Source organism: Hemicordylus capensis, chromosome 1 (genome assembly GCF_027244095.1).
Source record: "Hemicordylus capensis ecotype Gifberg chromosome 1, rHemCap1.1.pri, whole genome shotgun sequence".
Lineage (NCBI taxonomy): Eukaryota > Metazoa > Chordata > Lepidosauria > Squamata > Cordylidae > Hemicordylus > Hemicordylus capensis.
Genome location: NC_069657.1, coordinates 330,538,627 through 330,563,684, shown reverse-complemented (window position 1 = coordinate 330,563,684; position 25,058 = coordinate 330,538,627). Strand labels below are relative to the sequence as shown.

Here is a 25,058-nt window from a genome sequence, read left to right as displayed (position 1 = left end):
GAAAAAGGAGTGAGGGGCAAATAAGTCAAAACATGTACACTGTATGCTCCCTGGTTGGAACTCCTGACAACTTTTTCTTTTTCAGAATTCAGTCACAGGGATCGCAGTTTGGATCAGAGCCCAGGCACAGGGGAGGGGAATTAACCTTTGGCCTCCATCCTAATTCAACTTTAATTGTAACCTCAAATTGCTGTCAGTCACATAAGTAAATAGCAACTTCTGGGAGAGTTTGGACTTGAGCTACCTCATGGGAGGAAAGGGTTAGACCCTTTTTCACCCCTGCACTATGGCCCCAATCCAAATCATTTCCCTCTGCTTCTGCTTTTTGAAAAAGAAAAAGATGTCAGGAATTGTAGTCAACATCTAGTTTGTCCCTGAAAAGAAAAAAAGAAAACTCAGATGTCAACAACTGTGACAGAAACTGAACGGAAAGCTTTATGCAATCCATATTCTACTCCTAATTCTGTATGGAATCCTTCGTATATTATTCAGTATTTCCTGATAGTTCCATGTCACTTTTTTTGCAACCATACTACCATTGTTCGAAGATGAAAATGTAGAGCATTCTCTATTACAAATACTTAAGTAGGCAAATTGTTTAAGTAAAGGCAACTGACAAGCAAAAAGAAGAGATTGTAAGGAAAAAATCTTGATGCAGTTATTCTCTGATTTCCCATTCTTAAAAAAAAAAAGTTGAACACATTGAGAGACTGATCAGAACTGGCATAGATGACAGCAAAATGAAATATTAAAGGACAGTATTGTTCCTTATTTTGATAGCTTTCTGTCCCACAACATGTTTTATGGCCACTTCTGTTTGTAGTCATGATAGTCTATTGGTTATTGACTAGTATTCCTGGGATTTAACACAAGGAAATGACTCTCTCTCTAATCTGTATTTTCTGGATGGAATATATAACTATGTATCTAGGAATTGACTCATGAGCTGGGTGGCCATTTTATTTAAGAAAGAAGGGTAGGAATGGCTTGTTTTGTTTTGTTTTGTTTTTTGTTTTGCAGTCCGGGAGTTAAAAAAATTAAAACTGTGGAAACAGCTGGCTGTTATTGATCAAATGCTATCCAGTCTCTGATACTGTCAGTGCACATCGATGGACCATAACATTACTCTTGATCACTTCCATAAACTCTACTGTTCTCTAGCAACCTGAGGGAAACACCTTGCAAGTCTTACCAGATACTGATCTTAATTTGCTGCTTCACTAGAGGTCATTCATTTGGAATCAAGAATATTTTTTCCCCACCTTTAGGTCTCAATTGGCATGCATACGTAAGACATGTTGAATCAAGACAATGTATATGAATTTAGGTTTACAAAAATAAATCGGATTTGAGTTACTTTTGTTGTTCATTTATCTAAGGTGCCATAGATGACTAGAAGAGGAAAATTGTAGAGAGGGTAGGCAGAGAGTCAAGGAGCAGTGCTGAGGAGGGGTATCTCCGTGTGTGTGTGTGTGCGCGTGCGCGTGCGCATGTGCGTGCATGTGCAAAGAGAAAGAAGGGGAGAGAGGGGGTGAAATAAGGGATTAAGTGGGCAAGGCAAAGGAGGAGGAATTTTCCTCATATATCTAATTCGTTTCACCAACTATGTACACATGTGTAATCCACTGGGCTTCTTTGTATGCAGGTATGTGTGTATGAATATATGTATGTGGGTGGGTGCAGGGAGCTTTTCTCTGCCCCCTCCCCAGCACTGTTAATTATCTTGGGGTCCTACTTGTTCTTTTCTTTCCATCTGGATACGTATGGTTCCAAACCCAAAGCATCGACTATGTGGTTTCTGATAGCTCAGTCACTGTTGAAATGTAAGAGATTAAAAATAATTTGAATAATCAAGCCAGGCACCTGAAAGAACCAGGTCTCATTCTGGTTTTTTTACACTAGACTCCCCCACCCCATTTGTAAGTAAGCCCCACTGGTTAAGCATTTTAGAACTCAGTTGCTGCATCAACTAATTAACTGAAAGCACCTGGGATGTGATGCTATTGGACATTTCCAGTATGTGAAACAGAAAATCCAGCCAGGATATGCCTGGGCAGCAACCTTGGCAGCTTCTCTATTTCCCACCATTACTTTTAGAATGCATGAGTGCACCCACCCAGATTTCCCTTGTGCAAACCCGGAAAAAAAAAATAGATTTAATTCCAAGAAAGGTGCCCCCGCCACCATATGCATCTTCTCTTGAAATGCACATTGTTAAAAAGAGAGAAAGAAAACAACCAAGGGAGGAGGAGGAGAAATTAAGATCTAGCTAGTTGCAGTGTAAACATACATGCACTCATTACTTAGTCTAAAACTCATCCAAGGATGTGGGACAAATGCTGACCTCATGTATATGAAAGTCAATTCAGATTGACTTCAACGGTGCTAATTTGGGATCTTTTCATATGATCAAGTTTATTGCACAGCGGATCATTGTGTAATTCTAATTTCTTGTACACATTCTTCACACATGCTCTGTCAAGGTTATGCTCCTGTTCTGGGATATTTGAATTTAGAAAACCATGAAAGGACAATAATTTGTAATAAGAAAAATACAATACTATGCCTAGACAGTTTGTTAGTTGCTAAGATGATTGCAGAATTGTCGTGGACACCAATAGATTTCTGATATTTTGTAATTGGTTTCTCTCCTTGCCAGCATTATTGTTTTAAGGATTTTCCCTGCTTCCATTTGGAAGCTGGGTGTTCCATGCTGCTGTTCCAAAAGCTGAAACGCTTCTTTATACCTGTATACGCACATGCACACACACCCCATTCAGACATTTAAAAAAATTAAAACTGCTCACAGTTACAACTCTGAAAGCAGGCAGGAGATCTTGCCCTGGTATTCACCCCCACCTCTAGACGCTCACTGATGCAGTGATGGTTGTGTGCAAAGGGAAACGCCATAACCGTGCTGGCCAACACTTCTGTGATTGGCAACCTGGTCAAATATACATTAAATGAGATGACTGTGAATGTAAGGACAGGTGGACACCTAAAGAGGAGGACATGGAGATGAGAAGAAAGGAGAACTGCGTATCTTCTCCCATATCTGCTGATTCTGCCCTTCAAATGCTCCCCTTAGGTATTCCCACCCCCATGCTGGTTCGTTTCCAGTTTCAGAGTCCATGGGGGGCTGCAGGGAGAATGTAAGCATTATCTTGGGTGCATTTGCAAGGGGAAATCAGTGAAAGGGAGCAAGGGTTAAGCTGCCCATTTCCTCCACTTTCAATCCCCTTCCTAATGATCCCTAACATGGAATTGGATGGATCCCAAGCTTTTTCATAGCTGCCACACATTGTACAAGGAAGCTACCACATTTTTTTCAGAGGAATTTGGCAAAGGGCTGCCACACATTGCGTTGACACTTTCAGCGAGCACTCCACCACGACCCTAAGATCCCTCTCCTGGTCAGTCACTGACAGCTCAGATCCCATCAGCATATACTTGAAGTTGGGGGTTTTTGTCCCAATGTGCATCACCTTACACTTGCCAAGACTGAACCGCATTTGCTGTTTTGTTGCCCACTCACCCAGTTTGGAGAGATCTTTTTGGTGCTTTTTGGATTTCAATACCCGAAAGAATTTGGTATCATCTGCAAATTTGGCCACCTAGCTGCTTACCCTTACTTCTAGATCATTTATGAATAAATTAAAAAGCACTGGTCCCAATACAGATCCCTGTGGGACCCCACTTCTTACTTTCCTCCGTTGTAAAAACTCTCAATTTATCCCTACTCTCTGTTTCCTATCTTTCATAGGCTTGTGCATTTCGATTTGGGTACAAAATGTTTTGTGCCCGAAAATGGCAATTTTTGGAGGTTTTGTGACCAAATAAAATCAAGAATTAAAAAACAGATATTTTTGTTTCCAAATCGAAATGACTGTGTTTCAGACAGAATGCTTTGTTCTTCGGGAAAGCATTGCAATTGAAATTGACTTCTCTGACTCTCTCCACTCCAGCTGAGGCACTGAGTGATCAGCAGAAGAGAAGATATGCAAAAAGCTGTTGAGCATGAATGGTTTAGTTAAGTATGTGTTGTATTCAGTGTGATTGCAATGCAAACTGACCTTGCAAAGGGATTTGGAAGACAGCATTTTGAGACAGAAATACCCAAATATCTTTGGGAGCTCAATGCAATTCCAGAGCTCTTACTCAAAGCCATGGTATAAATTGTGTGGAGAAGCTTTTCGAGAAGCTGGTTAGGAAAGTTCTGAAATTACACAGGTTTTTCTTTCCAAAGGTTTAGAAAGAATCTCTTGACTTGTTCAGGGCTCTTTTGAAGAGCTATTTTGTTTTTCTTCTGATTTTAATGAGTTATAGTGGTGTCTAAGTTTTGTTGCCCAAGTTGAGCAGTCTAATGTAATTTAGGCCACAATGTAATTTGGTGGGACATGATGTCTAAGCCAGTGGTTCACAACTTTTGCCATTGCAGGGACAGGTCATCCACATGGGACTACAGGAGACAAAAGGAGGGGGGTGGGGAATACCCCTGTCAATCTATTGACGTCCCCAGGAATCTTAGTTGCTTCTCTCTTTCTTGTAACCATGATCCATGGTTTTGCACTTTCTTAAATACAGTGATGATAAATCTCAACAATTCTGAACAGTAGGCTGATTTGTTTGGGCTACAGCTCACTCCACTTCAGTTAAATGAACATTTGAAGCTGTTTTGCAGTAGCTTCCACTCATTGGGCACTATAACCCACACCCACTCTTTTGACCACGTGACCCATTTTTAAAAATCTGAATTAATTCGGATTCAGATTTGAATTAATTCAGATACAAAACAGAACTGGGGTGATTCGGAAGGCTTAATTTCAGACAAAATACAAAATGGGGTTGATTCGGATTTGGTACAAATCGAAACAGAAAAAATACAAAATGTGCAACCCTAGTCTTTCAACCAGTTAGCAATCCACACATGTACTTGTCCCCTTATCCCATGACTGCTAAGTTTCCTTTAACAATTAGAATTTTTTTAAAAAAGGAAAATGTGTTTAAATAGATAATTCTCTGCATTTATACAGCAAGTACTGAATGCTCAACATGTTTCACTGCCATTATTTCAGTCATTCTTAGAACAGCCTTGTAAAGTAGTTCAGTTTTGCATGGTGTGTGGGAAAGAGGCTTAAGGGAGGGGCGTTCCTATGCGCCACTAGTGAATTCATGGCAGAAGTGAGACCTGAATCACTGACATTCTAGTCCATAGCTCTGTCTCGTAGCCACTATACTCCGTTATATACTGCTTTTCTTCATTGGCTCGCTCTACATTATACCAAATTGGTTAACTCTGCATTATACCCAAACACATATAACTGAGCTCTGACACTATTTATTTTTTAATGAGAAATCACTTTAAAAACCTGGAGTCAAAGATTGCTCAGCACCCTTTCCCTCAACACTTCTTTGCTCTAAATTTCCCCCTCCCCAAAGCAGCTTTTCATTATTTATTTATTTTTAAAACCAGGGCTCTGTTACACACATTTGCATGAAACATGTAACTTGCCACTAGGTCATCTCTTCATTTGTCTTTGATATGCTTAGATACAACCAAGGTATTAGGACACTTGATATGCTGAGCGTATCTGTAAATAGTATTCAGATATTTTTTCATGATCATATACAATATTCACAAAGAAGCTGGGTGCATCAGCCTAGCATTAAACCTTGAAAAGTGACCAAACCCTTAAAATACTCACATTCCAATTTCAGCTGTTCTGTAGTAACTATCCTGCAAAAGCATATTACAGAATTTCAGTGCAGCTACTCTGGCATAATTGTTGTCATCCATTGCTTTGTTTCTGTGAACAAGCAGGCAAACGGGTTTCCCATGTAATTAAAGGAAACTGATATTTGTGAATCAAAGTCCAATGAAGTCAAAAAGTCTCTCTGTCTACTTAGCATTGTGAATTTAAAATGTATTGGGGAAAATAATAATCATATGTTAGGTTATTGGGAGTCTTTATTGTCAATTTGTAAATTAAAATGTAAATAAATGAGATTTTCTTTTTAATACAGATGTGTTGTAATGGTGAGACTATGAGCCAGAATGGCTAAGATATTTGTGACTAAACGTACAATGTGTATAATCTTGGTTTTATTTTTTAACAAATGATTGATATATCCTGATTACATTCCAATTTCTGTTGCAAAAATCCTTTCTCGACTTCTCTACATTGATCTGACCAGGCTTTGTAGAGTACATGAAAAATAATTAAGATTATTTCTCTAGGAGGCTGATTTCATTATTTAACTAGATTACTATAGCAACATTACATATAAAGAAAAATGGCTCAGCACGAGCTTTTCCACACAATGATGTGAAAAACACCAACCTTTCCCTTCACACATCATCCCGCAGTCTCTCTGGATGACATCACAAAACTCCTCCTGACCCTCTTGCGCCAGAGGGCAAATTCCCAGCCGCTCTGGCTTGTGCTGCATTGACTTTTTGCCACTTTTTGAGGCTTGTTTTATCTCTCACATTAGCATATCATAGGAGTAATTCCATTAATCGTCCATTCAGATTAACTTAACTACAAAACTGGGAGGGGGGGAGGACAGGAAATACAAGTGCTCCCTGCTTTCTTTTCTCCATGTATCTTGGCAATGTGCAAAATTCAACTGCTGCGTTTCCCCTTGCAGCTAGATATGCAAATCCCCACTTCAGTGGCAGTTATATTAACGGGCCTGAAGATCATCTCATTCAGTTTAGAGTTTGCTTAGTGACCTAGAGCCAGAGTTCCATAGTCTCAGCGTACAAGCCAATACTGGATAAGTATGAGTAGTAGAGTGCTCATTCCTATGTAGTTAACATGATGCACAAGTGCTGGCTCCTACCCATTATACTTTGGGTTTACTACTACATTATATTATATAATGTATGTATTTAAAATATTTATACCCCGCCCCTCCAGTGCACTACTGCTCATACTCATATTACTTATACTCATTATATAGGAAGCTTTACTGGACAGCCATATGAAAGCAAAGTGGCATGGCAGGAAGAGGCATTACACCCATGTGGCATTCCTACACTATGGTTATTTGCACTCCATTCTTGCAACAGTACTTGCATTTACTGAAAACAATGTGAGAAGCAACCCTTGTTGAAATCCTTGGTAAGCCCATCCATTTACATGTGACGTCTGGGCTCATGGGTTTTATTAAGTGCAATGCGTTACTTTCTTTGGGGTGATTCTCACTGTGCTTTTAAAGGAAGGAGTAGAAGGTTAGAGGGCAGTGCCTTTTAAATGTAAGTAAGTGCTCTCCTGTTTTGCAGTAGAAGAACTCATTAAAGATAATTTATAGCATCTATGGCATGCCATTAAAATATGGCTCAAGCTGATGGTGAAGCAAATGCATCCTCCTACCCCTCCTCAGAAGCGCTGCTCAGACACTAATTCTCATTGTTATCTGAGAGAGAGAGAGAGAGAGAGGGAGAGAGAGAGAAACCAGCCATTCAAGATATTCATGCTTAACAATCCACACTTTCCATATAGCTAAGCATTCTATTCTACTGAATACTTCTTTTTCTCTCCCCATTATAAATATGCAGATGACTGATAGCTGGGAGTGAACAGTGCTTAAGTGTTCCAAGAGGTGAAAAGAACATGGAGATAAAATGTCCACAGAACTAGAAACAGCAGGATAATGATGTATTAGCAGCTGTACCACTAGTTCAATATCTTCCGTGACAGTATGTAAGGACCAATTCCAATGTAACATTCAAAATCCACAGAATTGCTCCTGGGTGGATTCCTGTCGCTGCAGTCACATGAAACTATTTTCTTGAAATGGATCATCCCCACAGCCTGATGATAGTTCCAGGAGCTACATTCATAGGAACTTTGTAGGCCCCCTTGAGTAAACGGTTAATTTCATATATCCTTGGGTTTGGGGTGGCCGGAAATGACCTCCGAGGTCATTGATGGCTGCCAGGTGGTGAAAAGGAGCCATTTTGTGGCTCATTTGGTACTTTAAAAAAAAAAAAAACACCCTGTGATTTTTGGGAAAAAAATCCACTGAATTTGGGGCTTTTGCAGGGCATTTCTGGACACCTGGAGACCCACGGAGCACAGTAGGGCATTTCCCCCCCCCCCAATTTTCTGGCCCTTTCCCACCATTTTATGCCATTTTTTTAGCTGCTCCAGGAATGACACCCCGAGTCCCATTGACTCAATGACTCCGTATCAGTGGTTCCATTATCCACGGCTTTAGCAGAGAACAGAACCCCCCATGGGGTTCACCTGCATTTCAATGGCTGTCCATCACACAACTCCCATTTGTGCAATTCCATGTGTTTGCACAAGAACACTCTTGTGCAGCTGACTTCACATTTGTTAAAACACACATGGAACTTTGTGCAGCATGTCAGCCACTTTCATGTGTCAGCCACCATGTGCAGAGCTATGCTGTTGATACAGCATGTTGCTTTGGAACACATTACAAGTGTGGCTCATATGGACAATGACCAGAGTTCCACATGTGCTCTGATGCACAAATGAAGTTCTGTGTTCACGCATCAGCCAATCTGTGCATGCAAGTCAGCTTCCTCCTTTGATTTGGATTGGGAAGACTGTGCAGCTTGAAAAAAATCTGTGTGCACATTGGAGCTCATGGGCCAGCAAGTGATCACTAGATTAGGATGAAAAATCCCATCCCAGTCCTGAATGCATCAGAAGAACTGAAGAGCAGAGCAATAATGGGGTGTTCATTTCCACATCTAGCAAGCTAATGTGTGAGGATAAAAGGGATATTAGCACAAGTTCATCTAAACAACTAGAACTAACTTCAACATGTATGGTTTGTATGTGACTATACATAGTATCTCCATACAGCATAAACATACCTCCCTGTATATAGTCCTATAAATATCAAATGCAGATAAATGCAAGTGAAATAAATACCTTAAGTTCAGCATGTTCTGTATGAGTGAGTTGGTTGTATTCATTTTTAACCTTGTGCAGTGCTTTAAAGTACACATGCTACTATATACCAAGCGGCGTTATGTCCAACTGTGTTTTGTTTCTCAGACAAAGCTTTTGAGTTTTTATTATGATTATTATTATTTGTAATTTATTCCTTCCAGTGGATTCTCTGTCACTATTTATACGCATGTTTTAAATGTGTAAGTGTATCTTGACTGTTCTATGTGCTGGATGCTGCTGTTCGCATCTAAATTAAACTGAGTATTGCTGGCCTTAATGATTATGAGTTCGTCCCAGATTGAGTTTGCTTTGGTTTTAGTACCTGAAGCAGGAGGCTTGAGATGCAGGCTCCTGAGAGTCTGTTTTTGATACAGCAAAAGAGTCTCCACTTTCAAATGGACGATCCTTGAGCAAAGCCGGTGCTTTCTTTTACTATTGCCAAATGATTTCTGTATTTTTTAATAATGAATAACATTCACTTGGTTTTATGTATGTTTTAATAAATTGTCTAATAAACTGTATTTTTAAGTAAATGATTACTGTAATAAATCCTTGGGCATATGGATGGGCATATGTTCTCTCTCTCTCATATACACAGACAGACGCTGATGTGCAAAGTAGTTTATATAAGCCATGTTGATGGGGAAATGTCACCATGACTTCACATTTCTCTGTAAGTCTTTTATGAATGCTCCCTCAGAAAGGCATCCCTCCCTGTTGAAACTGGGGTAGAACAACATAACATGTATCTCTTGGAAACAAACATAGCATTTTCCATAATTTGACCTTGCATGATATATATTTGAGAGAAGGAGAGAGGCAGAAGGGTGTGTGTGTTGATCTGTCTTACCCCGAATGTTGGGGGGCAATATGCTAAATCATTGTAAACCGCTTAGAGAGCTCCCAGCTATAGAGCGGTATATAAATGTAAGTGCTATTGCTATTGCTATATTAGAAACATACTATAGAAAGGTGGGATATAAATTAATAAGTAGAATAGGAACATTACATAAACACTTTTTAATGTGTCTATTTCTATAACCAGCCACCTAATGGCACATTGGGGGAAATGACTTGATTATCAAGCCAGAGGTTGCCGGTTCGAATCCACACTGGTATGTTTCCCAAACTATGGGAAACACCTATATCGGGCAGCAGCGATATAGGAAGATGCTGAAAGGCATCATCTTATACTTCACAGGAGGAGGCAATGGTAACCCCCTCCTGTATTCTATCAAAGACAACCACAGGGCTCTGTGGTCACCAGGAGTCAAAACTGACTCAACGGCACACTTTTCCTTTATTTCTATAACCACCTTTCTCCAGGTGACCCGAAGGCAGTGTGCAATGCAAAACAAAATACGACAAAACAAAATAAAAACAGTAGGGTGGTAGGTACTGTCCAACAACTGGATAGCAAAAAAAAAACAACCCCACAACAAAAGGCCATATAGGAGCCAAGGGTCCAAATCACCTCCTCCTGCCCAAAAGCCTATCTAAAAAGAAGAGTCTCCCAATACCTGCAGAAGACCAGCACGCAGGGAATAGATCAAGTCTCCTCAGGGAGGGCATTCCACAATTAAGCAGCACTGACTGAGATGGCTATGTCCCACATGCATGACAACCACACTTTGCCAGTGTTCATTGTAACACTAGGACTACTCCTGCAGGATCACGTTGCCAGTTGTCATTCAACCTTAGGTGCTGAGACTTTTATCCTCAGCCAAGTTCAGTGCAACACCACTGATTTCTCCATTGGTGTGGATGTTTCATTATTGATAACTACTGAAACAAAACCATAATTTATGTAGTAGTTTTTAAAGAATTCAGAGTAATTTACATTTATCAACTTAATAAACTTTACAACACCCCTATAGGGTAGGTCAGTGATAGTTCCTATATTATTGGTGTAGGGCTGAGGGTGAAAAAAATAGAGGCTTGCTTAAGGCCGTTATTTAGTATATTCATGACTGAGGTGAGAGTTGAGCTGATGACCTCTTGGGTGGTCAGTCTCGTAGGGTGGAGCCACATGGGTAACCCCTACATTTTCCTATATTTTCCTAACACCTACATTTTCCTATAGGTGGGAATTAGCAGATAGGAGAGGCAGGTGCTTAACTGGTCATGTACCCACTGATTCCCTGCAAACCCACCCTCCAAGTACTTCTTCCTCAGCTGTGCCTGCAAGTTCTCTCCCACACCATTTGCCTTCTGAGGAAAACAAAAGGGATAGAATACACCACCAATGATGCAGAGCACCACCAATGAAACCTCCTTAAATTTGAGGAAATAATGTTGTGCTCATGCAAAGGTTCCTCCTGCAAGCACAAGGGCTCATTGCACAAGTGCAGCCCTCCTGCTTGTAGAAAGTGCTTCCATTGACAGCATTCTGCTATACCAAAGGTGTAGGGATGTATGAGCCGGCTCGATTTGAGCTGTGGTTCAGTTCAGTCAGTCCGAGTTTGAACTGGACCAGCCCTGGTTCTAAAAGAACCAGTCCAAACCAGTTCAGTTATATACTTGTAAAGGGGAATCTGACTGTGGGCCAGTTCGGGCTGTCCTAAGGAAGCCTGTGGGGGGCTTGGAGGAGCCCCTGCTGCCGCCTCTGTCTCCACTGTCCCTGCCACTACCTCTGATAAGGTACAAAGTACCCTTTCTCTCACCCCTCTGACCTTAGGATAGGGAATGCCCCTTTACTTGCATTTGGGAGTTCTGGGAGGCAGGGTGGCATGGGGCGACACATCCTGGCATCCCAACCCTCGGAGCTACCAGCAGAATTTGGCAATTGTCTGGGCGGCCAATCCGGCCACCGAGCAACAAGAAGGCAATCATCTGTGGGGGAGGTAAGCTTTTTGAGGCTTCCTCTACTCACCGCTTTGAGCCCTTCCCACGGATCGTGAGAAAGGGCTCATAGTGTGCCATTTATTCAAATAGCGAGTTCTCTAAACTACACAGGCCACCAGTATAGATTTGAACAGTTCAGGAACTTCCTGAAGACAAAAGAAGATGACAAGGGCTGACATGATGTTCAGAACCAGTGGTTACAGTGAATGGAAAAAACGGTGGTTGCTCTGCTTGCACAACTGCTGGCTCTGGACAGTGTCAAGGATGATTACGAGTCCACAGCAGCCCCAGGCCAGAGCATTATGGTGATGGATTGCTGCACATCACGTGAGGCAAGACACAGAATCCTAGATAAGCTCTAGGTTGTGGAAGAGCAGCAACTGCTGGTTGGAGGTGTTGCTAATACAATCATTACAATAGCCACAAAATTGCCGAGGTGGGGATGAAGTGTTTATTGGAAAACAAACTCTCTCTCTCTCTCCCTCCCTCTGTAAATCTTCTTATCTATGCATAGGGACTCTACAGATGTGAAGCAGTTAATGCTGATGGCATGACAGCAGTAGACTCGACATCTTTTAAAATACATAAATATGAGTGCTAATGCAAATCAGGTATCTGGAATGACCCCCAATGGAGTTATAGACAATCCTACAACTCTTTTAGTACCAGAGTTAACACCTGTCCAGTTCTGTGCCTAGCTAGATAGTTTCATGGTCACTCCTTTGGGATGCAAGCAACCTCTAAACATCATGTTGCATGAATCACTACAGCACATCACATCAAACCTCAGTTTTAGAAGGCACCACAGAGTCTTTTCTGGTTCCCCGCTGAACTCGGAGTTGTTAATTTAAAAGTGGTATATTTGCAGTCAGATCCTTCACTTCACTTACAGCAGTATATGGCTGTTCTCACAAGCAGCCAAGATCCAAGCCCAGGCTTGGCTGCCTGTAAGAACGGCTGGGAGCCACGGGGCTACCGACGGTGCCTCGGCAGCTAACCCGCCTAGCGAACCCAGCAGTTAGCCAAGGTTAAGGGCGCTAGTGTGCCCTTAATTCGGGCTCACTGCTCATGTGCCGGCGCCAGCTGGTGCTGACACAGGAGCAGGCTTCCAGCCATTGCTGGGGAGATCCCCACAATGCAATGCACACTCGTGCATGCATTGTGGGATTTCTGGGGCCTGGGACAAATCCTGGCCCCCAAACCTCTGCGCTGCCTGGGGCAGCAGCGGCTCATCTAGGTGCACAATTCGTGCACCCAGCAACTCTTTTTCTTCAGTCTGTGGTTGAAAGCTGTTGCATGCAGCCTTCTCCACCACCCACCCTCAAGCCTGCTCACAGGATCGTGAGAAAGGGCTCAATGGATGCTTAATGACTCATTGCAGAGCAGAGCATCCCACTGGGGAAACTGGAATGTGAGCAAAGGAGAGTGGAAGCAAAACATCTCTGTGTGTCACATCGACATAACTGGTTTTCAGGCATGCAAAAACATATTGAGGCCCTATACACAATCGGTGTGTAGAGCCAGGAGGAGTTTGGCAGGAAGAGTGGGTCAAGGCCGCTCTCCCGGCACATGAGCATTCATCAAGCCCTGGGCAGGCAGATCAGCTGCCCACATGATTACTGGCTCCGTTACAGAGCCAGGAGGGGCGGTGGGGATTGGGGGCTCCAAGACAGGGCTGAGAGAGATTCCTGCCTGCAACCTTGGAGAAGCCGCTGCCAGTCTGGGTAGACAATACTGAGCGAGATGGACCAATGGTCTGACTCACTATATAACAGCTTCCTATGTTCCTATGTTCTTATTTGACTAGATTTGAAGGGCATTTGCTGCAGGCTACAGAAACCCAGAAGCTACTGTGCATTCAGCTGACAAGACTTCACTGGTAACAGCCAAAGCAAATGATTCTCTTTCCCCACTACCACTTGGTTAGTGCCATGTTCACAGACTAAGCACCCTTTACTTACTCTTCAGCCTATTTTTTTTAACAGCTCCATTTCAGCACTTCAATCAGCTTATGTCACATTTCCTTGTTGGATATACATAAAATTGACAACAGTGGGCCTTTCCACCTCTATCACTGGTTTCTACTTTGTGTTCATTTATATCTCCATGGCCTTTAAAACTAATCTGAGCTCTTTGTTGAAAAGAAAATGAGCCATCTTTTTAAAGACTTCATACTTTTCTCCTTGAACTCACCCCCCCCCCCCCGCCCACCAACCCAGCTCGCCCTGTGAATTACTTGACATTAGTCTGGTAGTTTCTCTTAACTAATTGTTAACCTATTAGTTGAGGTGATAAAAATTATTGAAAGGCCAAAACTAAAGCTGCTGAAATGAGAAATATTTCTCTACTATTCCCTTGAGAGGAATAAAAAGAGCGGCAGCCGGCAGAATATCTGCCAGTTTCAGACTAAATGCATTTGAAGAGGATGTTTTGTTAACAGCCATTAATCAGTAAATTCCCCTCACTAATAAGACCATCACTCTTGGCTAGAGCCACATAGTACATCTTATATTTCTCAAGATGAAGGGAAAGTGTTCTTTACATTTTGCATAAGCCTTTGAGTTATTTAATGCAAACACTGGCAGGAAAAACATGAGAAAAATGTGAAAATATAGATTTTCAACATCAATTTGCACTGCTGTCACTAAAATTATACACTTTTTTGTTCACGTTATTTGTTTCTTGGCTGGAAATGTAGTGGACTGTTTTTAGCAGAGAAGCAGTACAGCATGTGGCAGAATCTGGTTTTCATTACAGCAGAGTGTAACATTGCTAAGGATTGAGTGAAAGATACCAGATCTGGAAGAGCTATTTGATTTTTTAAAAATAAAATTGTCTCTGCTGCATTTATATTAAATGTAGATTATGGTTATTAAATGTATGCAATGGTGTTTTCTAATATTTGGTTTATTTACAAATAATTATGCCGACTTCAGTACTTTGATGTTCAAATGTTGATTCTATTAAGAAGTTATGTTAAGTGGAGCACTAATGCATGTCAAAGTTGAACAGAAGGTGGATCGGGATCTTGGAATGATTTGCAGTAGCTCCACAAGGAAAAGTGACAACCCCTTGGAAGAAAAGCTGCCTCTTAAGTAAGTGACCATTCTCTCTCCCTGCCCTAGGTGCTTTCCAGATTATACACTGCAACAGTTTCACAACATGTCTGTTAAGTGTGCTTCAGTACTGCCTGTTTCTCAACATCACAGTCCCTGTGCTGTCGGCAAGGTGCCTTTCACATTTCCAATGCCTTCTTTCGGGTTTTATTGCTGCATTACAGCCCTATGACATTGCATGTGTGTCGCAAAAAACAACAACATGTTTTCCTGTTGTAGGAGGGCTGCCCTGTTGTTTATGCATTGCAATGTGGTCTGGTGTGGATGGTTCAAATTGCAATTTGACAATCTGTTGATTTCTAGAGCCCCTTTCCATTTATGACATATTTTTATTTTTATTTTTCCGCTGGGGTTCTTGTGCAATATCCTTTCAATTTGCTACTTTGGACAGAGGCTTGGACTCTGAATCCAGGATTTCTGAATCCAACTTTCACCCTTTCTCTTTCATTTTTACTGAAGAGGAAGCCCATTGAACTAAATTATTTACTTCTGTGCTATCCCATTTGTTTACTACAAGGCAACAGAGCAGTCCAGAGCAGGGAGAGAGAATGGTCACTTACTTAAGAGGAAGCTCAGTGTACTGAATCATTTGTTTACTGCAAGGCAATGGACATTCCCGCCCCCCCTTGTTTACTGCAAGGAAGCCCAGTGAACTGAATCATTTACCAGCAAGCCTGCAAACTGTTCTCCAATGTGATGTGGTGTTGAGGGCTCATTCTGCAGTTCAAGGATTTGTTGATATCTAAAGCCCTTTCCATAGATGAATTTTCTTTTCTCACTTGGGTTCTTGTGCAACAGCACAATCCCCTTTCTATTTCCTTAATATAAAAAGGCAATCAAGGAATTGTAATTTATGCCATGGTGATCCTCCCTGGTGGAGGTTTTGCGTAAAACTGCCTAGATATATATATTTTAAACCTCATCACATCATCCCCCTCTGTGACCCTATTGGTCAAAATGGGGCAGGAGGGGGGAGCAGAGAACACATTTTAAGAGGAATATATGAACAGTCCCTCCTGAGAAAACACATTGCAATGGACGGCAATATATGAACGGCTGCTAGCTGTAAGCACTCCTCTACTGTCCATTTGTACAGAAGCACATGAAGTTATCAGTGGATGAAGAGGCGTAGAGGTAGGTATTGCTCACTGAATTATCTGAGACATATAGAGCTCACTGAATTATCTGAGACATATAGAGACATTCAGAGCTGAACACTCCTTTTTTAGAAATGCAGAAAGAAATGCAGCAGAAAAGTACAAGCACTGCAAAAGAATGACTCCAGGATTATGTAGAGTTGAGATGCTGGTCCTCACAAGATTCTGTTGGTTGACCACCCATGTAAAATACACAAGAACAACTTATCTGCTGAAACCATTCTTGCTAGATGTGCATACAAGCGATTCTGGGATCTCTAGCTTTGAATATCTAACTTTTAAAACTTGGTAAATATAGTTAATGCAGCTTGCAGTGCAAGGCATAAAGATTTTTTAGTTATGTGGTGGTTTAGCGACTATTTAATTTGAATGATAGAGCAGATGCCCAATTTTCTCTGGAAGAGTCTTAAGGAATCTTTACACATGCAATTTTTTGCTTCAGTTGGTTTGTAATTTGAACAAAGAACAGCCCTGCTAGATCAGGCCCAAGCCCTATCTAGTTCAGCATCCTGTTTCATACAGAGGCCCACCAGATGTCTCTGAGAAGCCCACAGGCAAAGAGCTGAGGGCATGCCCTCTCTCCTGATGCTGCTCCCTTGTAACTGATATTTAGAGGGAACTTGCCTCTGAGGCTGGAGGTGGCCTATAGTCACCAGACTAGTAGCCACTGATAAATCTGTCTTCCATGAATTTGTCTAAGCCCCATTTAAAGCCATCCAAGCTAGTGGCAATCACCATATCCCATGGCAGGGAATTCCATAGATTCATTATGCGCTGTGTGAAAAAGTACTTACTTTTGTCAGTCCTAAAGTTCTTGGCCTTCAGTTTCCTGGGATAACCCCTGATTCTAGTGTTGTGCATGTGTGAGAGAGAAATTCTCTCTGTCCACTCTCTCTACTCCATGTATAATTGTATACACCTCTATCATGTCCCCCCGTTATCTATCTATCTATCTATCTATCTATCTATCTATCTATCTATCTATCTATCATATTACTATACCACCTGATATGTACATCTCTAGGCGGTGTACAAAATTTTAAATATTTAAAAGTTACAAATTAGAATACATAACAATAAAAACAATAGAATAAAACTGATATTAAAACAAGGTTTTAAAATTATTAAAATTAATTCTAATTAAGAGCCTGCATACGCAGGAGAATATTGAGGTTATAAGTGAAAACAAACAGAGAAGGAGATGCTCTGATTTTAGCAGGGAGCATATTCCAAAGACCTGGGGCAACCACAGAGAAAGCCCGGCCATGGGTCGCCACCAAATGAGCCGTTGGCATCCGTAACCAGACCTCTCCAGAAGATTGTAACAGGTGGCAGGGTTTATGACAAAGGAGGCACTCTCTTAAATAGCCTGGACCTAAGCTGTTAAGGGCTTTATAGGTAAGAACTAGCACTTTGTATTTCGCCTGAAAACATGTTGGCAACCAGTGCAATTCTTTCAAAACCAGTGTTATGTGGTCCCTTATTGCCTCTTTTCCAAATTAAAAAGCCCCAGATGCTGTAACCTTGTCTCATAAGGAAGCTGCTCCAGGCCCCTGATCATCTTGGTTCAGTTGCCCTCATCTGCACCTTTTCCAGTTCTACAATGTCCTTCTTAAGATACAGTGACCAGAACCATACACAATACTCCACATGTATTGCACCATAGATTTGTGTAATGGCATTATAATACTAGCATTCTTATTTTCAATCCCATTCCTAATGATGCCTATCACGGAATTTGCCTGTTTCACAGCTGATGCACACTGAGTTGACACTTTCAAGCTGTCCACCATGACCCCAAGATCTTGCTCCTGGTCAATCACTGACAGCTCAGACCCTATCAGTGTATATGTGAAGTTGAGGTTTTTAGCCCCAATATGCATCATTTGCTTACATTGAACTGCATTTGCCATTTTGTTGCCCACTTACCCAGTTTAGAGAGATCCTTTTGGAGCTCCTCACGATATGTTGTGAATTTCACTACCCTAAATAATTCAGTGTCATCTGCAAATTTGGACACTTTGCTGCTTACCCCAACTTCTAGATAATTTTAAAACAAGTTAAAGAGCACTGGTCCAAGTACAGATCCCTGGGGGACTCCACGTCTTATTTCCCTCCATTGTGAAAACAGAAGATTATTCCTACCCTCTGTTTCTTGTCCTTCAACCAGTTACCAATCCACCATTGAACTTGTCCCCTTATTCCATGACTGCTAAGTTTATTCCAGAGCCTTTGGTGGGTAACTTTGTCAAAAGCTTTTTGTAAGTCCAAATATACTATGTCAACTGGATCACCTTTATTCACATGCCTTGTGACACTACCAAAGAACTCCAAAGGGTTAGTGTGGCAAGACTTGAGTATGCTCTCCATCAATTTACCCGCCACAGAAGTTAAACTAACCAGCCTGTAGTTTCCAAATCCCCCTGGATCCTTTTAAAAAAAATCAGAGTTACATTAACTACTTTCCAGTGCTTCGGTACAGAGCCTGATTGTGGAGACAAGTTACATATTTTTGCTAGGAGATCAGCAATTTAACATATGAGTTCCTTCAGAACCATTGAGTGGATTCCATCTGGCCCTGGCAATGTGTTACTTCTTTGGTTTTTCAAGACAGTTTAGAACATCCCCTCTCATCAACTCAATTTGGCCCAGTTCTTCAGCCTCCAAGCCTGAGAAGCTCAGTTCCAGAGCAGGTATATGATCAGTATCCTCTGCCACGAAGACAGATGCAAAGAACTCATTCAGCTTCTCTGAAATCTCCTTACCCTCCTTCATAATCCCTTTCATGCCTACATCATCTAAGGGTCAAACCACTTCCATGGCAGGTTTTCTGCTTCTGTATATTTAAAGAAGTTTTTGTTATCCCCCTTGACATTTCTAGCGATATGCTCCTTAAACTCTCTTTTTGCATCCTGTATTGTACAACAGGGATATGACTATCAAGCCAGAGGTTGCCAGTTCAAATTCCTGTGATATGTTTCCCAGATTATGGGAAACACCTATATTGGCCAGCAGTGATATAGGGAGATGCTGAAAGGCATCATCTCATACTGCGTGGGAGATGGCAATGGTAAACCCCTCCTGTATTCTACCAAAGACAACCACAGGGCTCTGTGGTCACCAGAAGTCTACACCAACTCGACAGCACACTTTATTCTTTATTATTGTATCCTAGCTAGAGTTTGTGTTCCTTTCTGTTCTCTTCATTTGGGCAGGACTTCCATTTTCTGAAAGAAGTCTTCTTCCCCTTTATAGCTTCCCTGACTCTACTTGTTAGCCATGCTGGTGTCCTCCTGAATTTGGTGGTACCTTTCCTCCTTCATCATCATCATGTTTATTTACGGTTATAGACCAAAATTTACATACATAATAATACACATAATATAGTAATAATATATAAATAATATAATCAGGAACATGGACTCATCCTAATCAGCAGTTTCCCGTTTGGATAATCTGGTTTACCATCTGTTGTCTAGCCTTCTTAGCTGCCTCACAGAACTTAGCAACTTTAAATGTTACTTCCTCCTTCTGATCTGAGAGCAGATAGTTGACGTAAAATGCATCTGTATGACCTGGGAAATCAGTCAGTAATAAGGAAATATAGCAAGTTCGTAAGTCCCTATAGAAGAGACAGCGGAGTAAAATGTGAAACCTTTCCTCCTTCTTGGTATACATTCCAACTGAGCTTCTATTATTATGGTTTTAAATAAGTTCCATGCTTTGGGGTGTGATTTGACCCTCCTGACTTCCCCTTTCAGCTTTTTTATCAGTCCCCTCATTTTTGAGTAGTTTTGTCTTCTGAAGTGTTCTGAAGTCTCCTTGGCAATGCGCCACTTGCATATAAGCTGAAGTGGATCACACTATGGTCACTGTTCCCCAATGGTTCTACAACTTTGACATCTTACACCAGGTCTTAGGCACCACTCAGGATTAATACTCAAAGTTGCCTTCTCTCTGATTGGTTCTGCAACCAACTGTTCTAAGGCACAATCATTTAGCATGTCTACAAATTTGGCCTCTCTGTCAATACCCACACATGAATATGCCCAATCTATGTGAGAGCAATTGAAGTCACCCATTATTACAGCTCTGTCTCTCTTTGATGCCTCTCTGATTTGCTTCTCCATCTCCAGGAGCTTTTTCACATGGGGCTTCCAGCTCTTGGTGTATAAGCGAAGCCACTTCAAAGCCACTTCCAATAAGAATTGCATAGATTAAAATAGATTTTATTTTGTGTGTGTTCACACTCTCAGGGCTTTCACACCTCCCCTCACTTAGCCCACTCCAAGGGAGCCTCACATTGCAGGTGCTGCTCCTTCACCACTTGGGATTCCTAACATGGGAGGCAGGCAAGCAGCCCATCCCCTCACAGTCCACGAGCCACTACTCCCTCCCTAAGCATGCACACACTTTTTGCGAGGCACGTATCTCCTGCCAGCTCTGCTCACGAGTGCCCCAAAACCACCCAAGTCTGAGCTACCTTCTACTGAGTCAGACCATTGGTCCATCTAGCTCAGTATTTACACAGACTGGCAGCAGTTTCTCCAGGGTTACAGGCAAGAGGTTACAGGCAGGGAAAATGGAACCTTCTACATTCAAGCATACAGCTGCTCTTCCCAGGGATGCCCCAACCCCTAAGGGGAACATCTTACAGTGCTCACACATTTAGTCTCCCATTCAAATGCAAGCCAGGGTGGGCCCTGCTTAGCAAAGGGGACAATTCATGCTTGCTGCCACAGGACCAGCTCTCCTCCCAACTCAAGTAATGGCTGTTCAATATAAACAACATTTCATACAAATATTTACCAAAACCATGGATCAGACTTGTGTGGAATTTCTTATTTTGGTTTCACAGCCTTTTGAGTCATGGGTGGTCCTTCAGTGTAAATAAATGCATCTCTGGCTAGAGGAACTGCATTGTCAGCTTGTGTTCAGTCCTACAGAGACCAGTGCCTAAGATGGAAAGAAATGCATTGTTTAGCCAACATTTCAGCTCTAAGCAGCCCTGCATAGTCTGGAATACACATATACAACCACTATTCCCTCTGGAAGGACAAGAAAGCAGCAGACAGGAATTACTGTACAAAGGCCAAGGGAAGCTTACTCTCCCAGTGGGACAATGCTGCAAGACAGCCATTGTTCAGATAGAGAAGCATAGAGACCCAGGAGACCCCATAGCTTGTCTGGCATGCTAGGAAAAGGGTGTCTTTGACATGGACAGAGAAGGTTGTAGCAAGGCACTCTCCCCAGATAATCATTTTTAAGTCTCAGGGCTGGATTTTCTTCACATTTAACACTCCAGAAGAAGCAATCATATGTTTTCACTTAAGAGGTTGGCTTTGTTGCCAGCTGATGATGTCTGGTGCTTGCTTTCCCCTGTTCTCGTGTCTGGTTAACACATTTTCTGCCTTTCCTACTGTGAGAGCTGCTTACAATTTCTGACTAGGTGGGAGCTTGGGGCGTTTGGCTGAGATTTCATTATATATTTTATTCAGATGTCTTGCCTCTTCCTCCATTCCCTCTTAAAGCAGCATCTCCCTAACCTGCCTGCCTTCTGGCCTTCCTTCTTTGAAAACAGACAATCAAGCTAGGGACAGTTGGAAGAGGCCATGGAGGTCTTCAAGTCTAGTCCCCTGGTCAGTATATGAGATAGATAGATAGATAGATAGATAGATAGATAGATAGATAGATAGATAGATAGACACACATACATACAGGAGAACCTCATTACTCATGGGGGTTCCCTTTCTCGCCTACTACTGTGAGTAAAGTGATGATTCTCTTATATTTAGCAGGAGGAGAGCAACTGGCCCTATCCAGCCCCAGCACAGCATCCCTCCAGTGGCTGTTGCTAGTGTCTACCTTATGTTTCTTTTTAGATTGTGAGCCCTTTCAGGACAGGGGACCATCTTATTTATGTATCATTTATTTTTCTATTTAAACTACTTTGAGAATGTTGTTGAAGTGCAGTATATAAATATTTGTTGTTGGCGTAGTAGTAGTAAATACTAAGCATTGATTGGTGAAGCACACTTTGGATAGGAAAGGCCTAACCCTAATCTATAGAACTACGTAATGAATAGGTTGGGGGAGAGAGAGATGTTTCCATCTACTCTCTAAGAGGAAAGGAAGGGATTCTGACTCTCAACAGGAAATACTTGAAGAGTAATATCAGGGGTCATAGAACAGACTGGTAGAACAGTTAGAGAGACCCTTACTTACTATCTCTACTCCCAATGCCCCTAGTAGTCATTAACATAGTTGGTGCAAAAGGTCGATATACTGGAAGTCCATCTCCAACAAAACGGCCCCCAAACAAACCAGAACCTACTGTGGTATGCTCCCCATGTGCCCAGGAATGCCCCCAAAGGAAGAAATGCATCGGGAAAATAACGGGAAATAGTCCACTTTTTGCCAGAAATGAGCCACAAAATAGCTTCTTGAGACAAAATGGAGGGCAGAAGTGACCTCCACGGTCACTTCCAGCCCTCTAGGAACCATAGATATGTGGGTTTTAACCCCATCATATCTGTGGATACTGGAAATGGGTGTCTATTAGACACCCTGTGGCTACACAGAACTACAAAGCAGTTCCATGAATAACGAGGGGTGTGTGTGTATAGATATACAGAGATATATAATGACAAAACATGTTCCATTCCTCTTTCTGTGCTCACAACTCCTCCAAACACCCTTTAGGATAAAGATTTGCATATAGTTCTTCATGTCTTACCCCCATCATTGGATGTGGTGGCCATCGGTCCTCAGCACAGCAAACTCCTGCAACCTGCTTGGGCTGCATGCAAACCAGTGTTGGATTGATAGATGGAGTACCACATTTGGAGGCCAATGGGGTTGTGTTTTTTTTAAACTAAGGACACATGACACTTTTCAGATGCACATACATGGCTTGACATCCCCGTTCCCATCTGTGCCAGAGATTTCAGCCCATGCTGGTTCAACTGCTGGTTCATCAGCTTTGACTACAGGACCAGTATGGCTTCTAAAATGGGTACAGATTGCCTGCTGCTGGTTTGGGGTATCCCAGATGTGGAGAGAATAATTGCTATCACTACAGAGAAATTATTTGGAGGCCCGATTTTATATGCTGATCACTGAATTCAAAAGTGTTTCAGGCACTTTGGCTCATTCTGGCTCAATTCCCGATTCACTCAACTCATGTGCATGACCAGTGTAGCCTCTAAAGTGTTCTGCAGATTTCTTGCTACTGGCTTTGCAGCTACTTAGATCTTTTCCATAGACTGGTTGTGCATAATGATGCCAAGCTGGCATCACAACTTACAAGCCACGAGAAAGAGCATTTGCGCTTCTTCACGGACTGTGCCCATGGGCAGTCAGCCTGAAGAGAAGCCCTCGGCAACCAAGGTCAGGTGCAGTGATACCAAATGTGGCCTAGGCTGATCCTAAAGCTGGGGCCAGAATCACTCTCTTTTGATTCTTTGTCTGACAATGGTAAAGTAATTGAGCCCACACCATATCTAAGTATGTTCAACTGAGTATTAAGCTCTCAGGCAGGGAATATTGCAATGCCAAATATCAAAATGGGTTAATGCTGTCAGACTGACAATGTATACATTAATTCATTATATAGCAGACAAGAACCACACGAGGCCAAACATCTTTATCAATTGGATGAGGTACACTCTAAACTGGAGTGTGCAATCTGACCCCGTTTCTGTCAAAATCATAAACAGATACCTGAGGCCGGACCCCTGTGGATTCAGGAAGAATTGCACAGATGCTGTTACCAAAGACTTCTGGAGTTTCCATTGTAATTACAGTTGCCACAGAAATTAGACCCCTTTTTCATGAAGTGGCTTTTGCTGTCTAGGAATAGTCAATGGAGAGGTCTGAGGGGATGAAAAAGCAGACACTTGGCAGATAAGGAAAGGAGGAGATAGAGGTTCTCGTAAGCAAAGGCCTCACAGTACAGGGGCTGATCTCTGCTCCTCATGCAACAGGCTTGCAATATGCTAATAGTGATATAGTATAAGGACATATACAGACTCCCTGACCCTGCTCACCTTTGAAACACCTGGGGGAAGTGAGGCAGGTTCATGTGAGCCATCTGGAAATTGGTCAGTGGCTGTTTCATTATTTTTCACAGATTCACCTGTGAGGAGATAGTGTCGTTGCCAAGGGATCTCTACTTTATTGCTGTCACATTCATGGCTTCATTTCAAAGAAAACTGTAATATTAGTACTACACCTGTTTAATTCGTTTTGACTTGCATTGTCAAAATAACATAGAATGTACTGTTGGCAATGTTTTATTCTCTTTTCTGGTAACATTTGCCCTTTCTCACACTTCCCTGCTACTGTTGGAGATACTGGCTGACATGATGCACAGCATTCTGAAATGCTCCATGCCAGGGCTGCTGTGGACTTGTAAGGCAGCTCCAACACTATTGAAAGTGAGCGGTTGCACAGGCATTCCCATTCATTGCAATGGGAATAACCATAGTAGCGCTGCTTGCATTGTCGTTCTCAGCAGCCCAAGCATGAAACATCCCAGCAATGAAACGATGCACATCATGTTGGCCATTGTCAGCTTTAAACACATCTTTGTGAGAGTAAACACACATTTCAATCAAGTGGGGGGAAATCAATTGTGAGAGCAATTTGAAATTAGTTGGCAGCTGGAACAGGGAAATGTTCCCCCTGCCCCACACTGCTTTGGCATTCAAAATTACTCCCCGGCAAGCTATTTTGGGACAAAAAGGGCCAACAGACATCATTTATACCTGTTTGTATGTCATGTGTAGTTAAGCTCTCCTTTGGATGACTGCATCCTCCTTATTGTTGGCCTTCTCTCTTGCTATGTCATCAGTCTAGAACAGCTCTGCGAACTAGTCCTATCCAGACATTACGTTGTACATAGGTTCAGATGTCTGGGCACACATACATGTTGCTGTGTGAATGACTGTCCACGTGTTCATTTTAAAAGTGAACCTGGGTACAGACACCCTGAAATGCAGGAT

At 42.0% G+C, this 25,058-nt stretch overlaps 1 protein-coding gene and 1 long non-coding RNA gene across 3 annotated transcripts in view; one reads left to right on the top strand and one right to left on the bottom strand.

Moving 5' to 3' along the window:
• Nucleotides 1–9,469, top strand: part of SCML4 (Scm polycomb group protein like 4) — a 138,952-nt gene extending 129,483 nt beyond the window's left edge. Inside the window, exon 9 of the transcript XR_008315361.1 lies at nucleotides 7,565–9,469. The gene's annotated coding sequence lies outside the window, so the exon portion shown is untranslated. The remainder of the gene's footprint in view (nucleotides 1–7,564) is intronic.
• Nucleotides 1–24,204, bottom strand: part of LOC128343368 (uncharacterized) — a 61,094-nt gene extending 36,890 nt beyond the window's left edge. Inside the window, exons 1-2 of one of the 2 annotated variants that reach the window (XR_008315494.1) lie at nucleotides 23,776–24,204; nucleotides 20,863–21,009 (exon numbers count right to left, since the gene is read on the bottom strand). This is a non-coding gene — a long non-coding RNA (uncharacterized LOC128343368). Of the gene's footprint in view, nucleotides 1–19,371; nucleotides 19,629–20,862; nucleotides 22,127–23,775 lie in introns of those variants that run through there. The other variant, XR_008315510.1, reaches the window with a different exon arrangement.
• Between the last annotated feature and the right edge of the window lie 854 nt (nucleotides 24,205–25,058).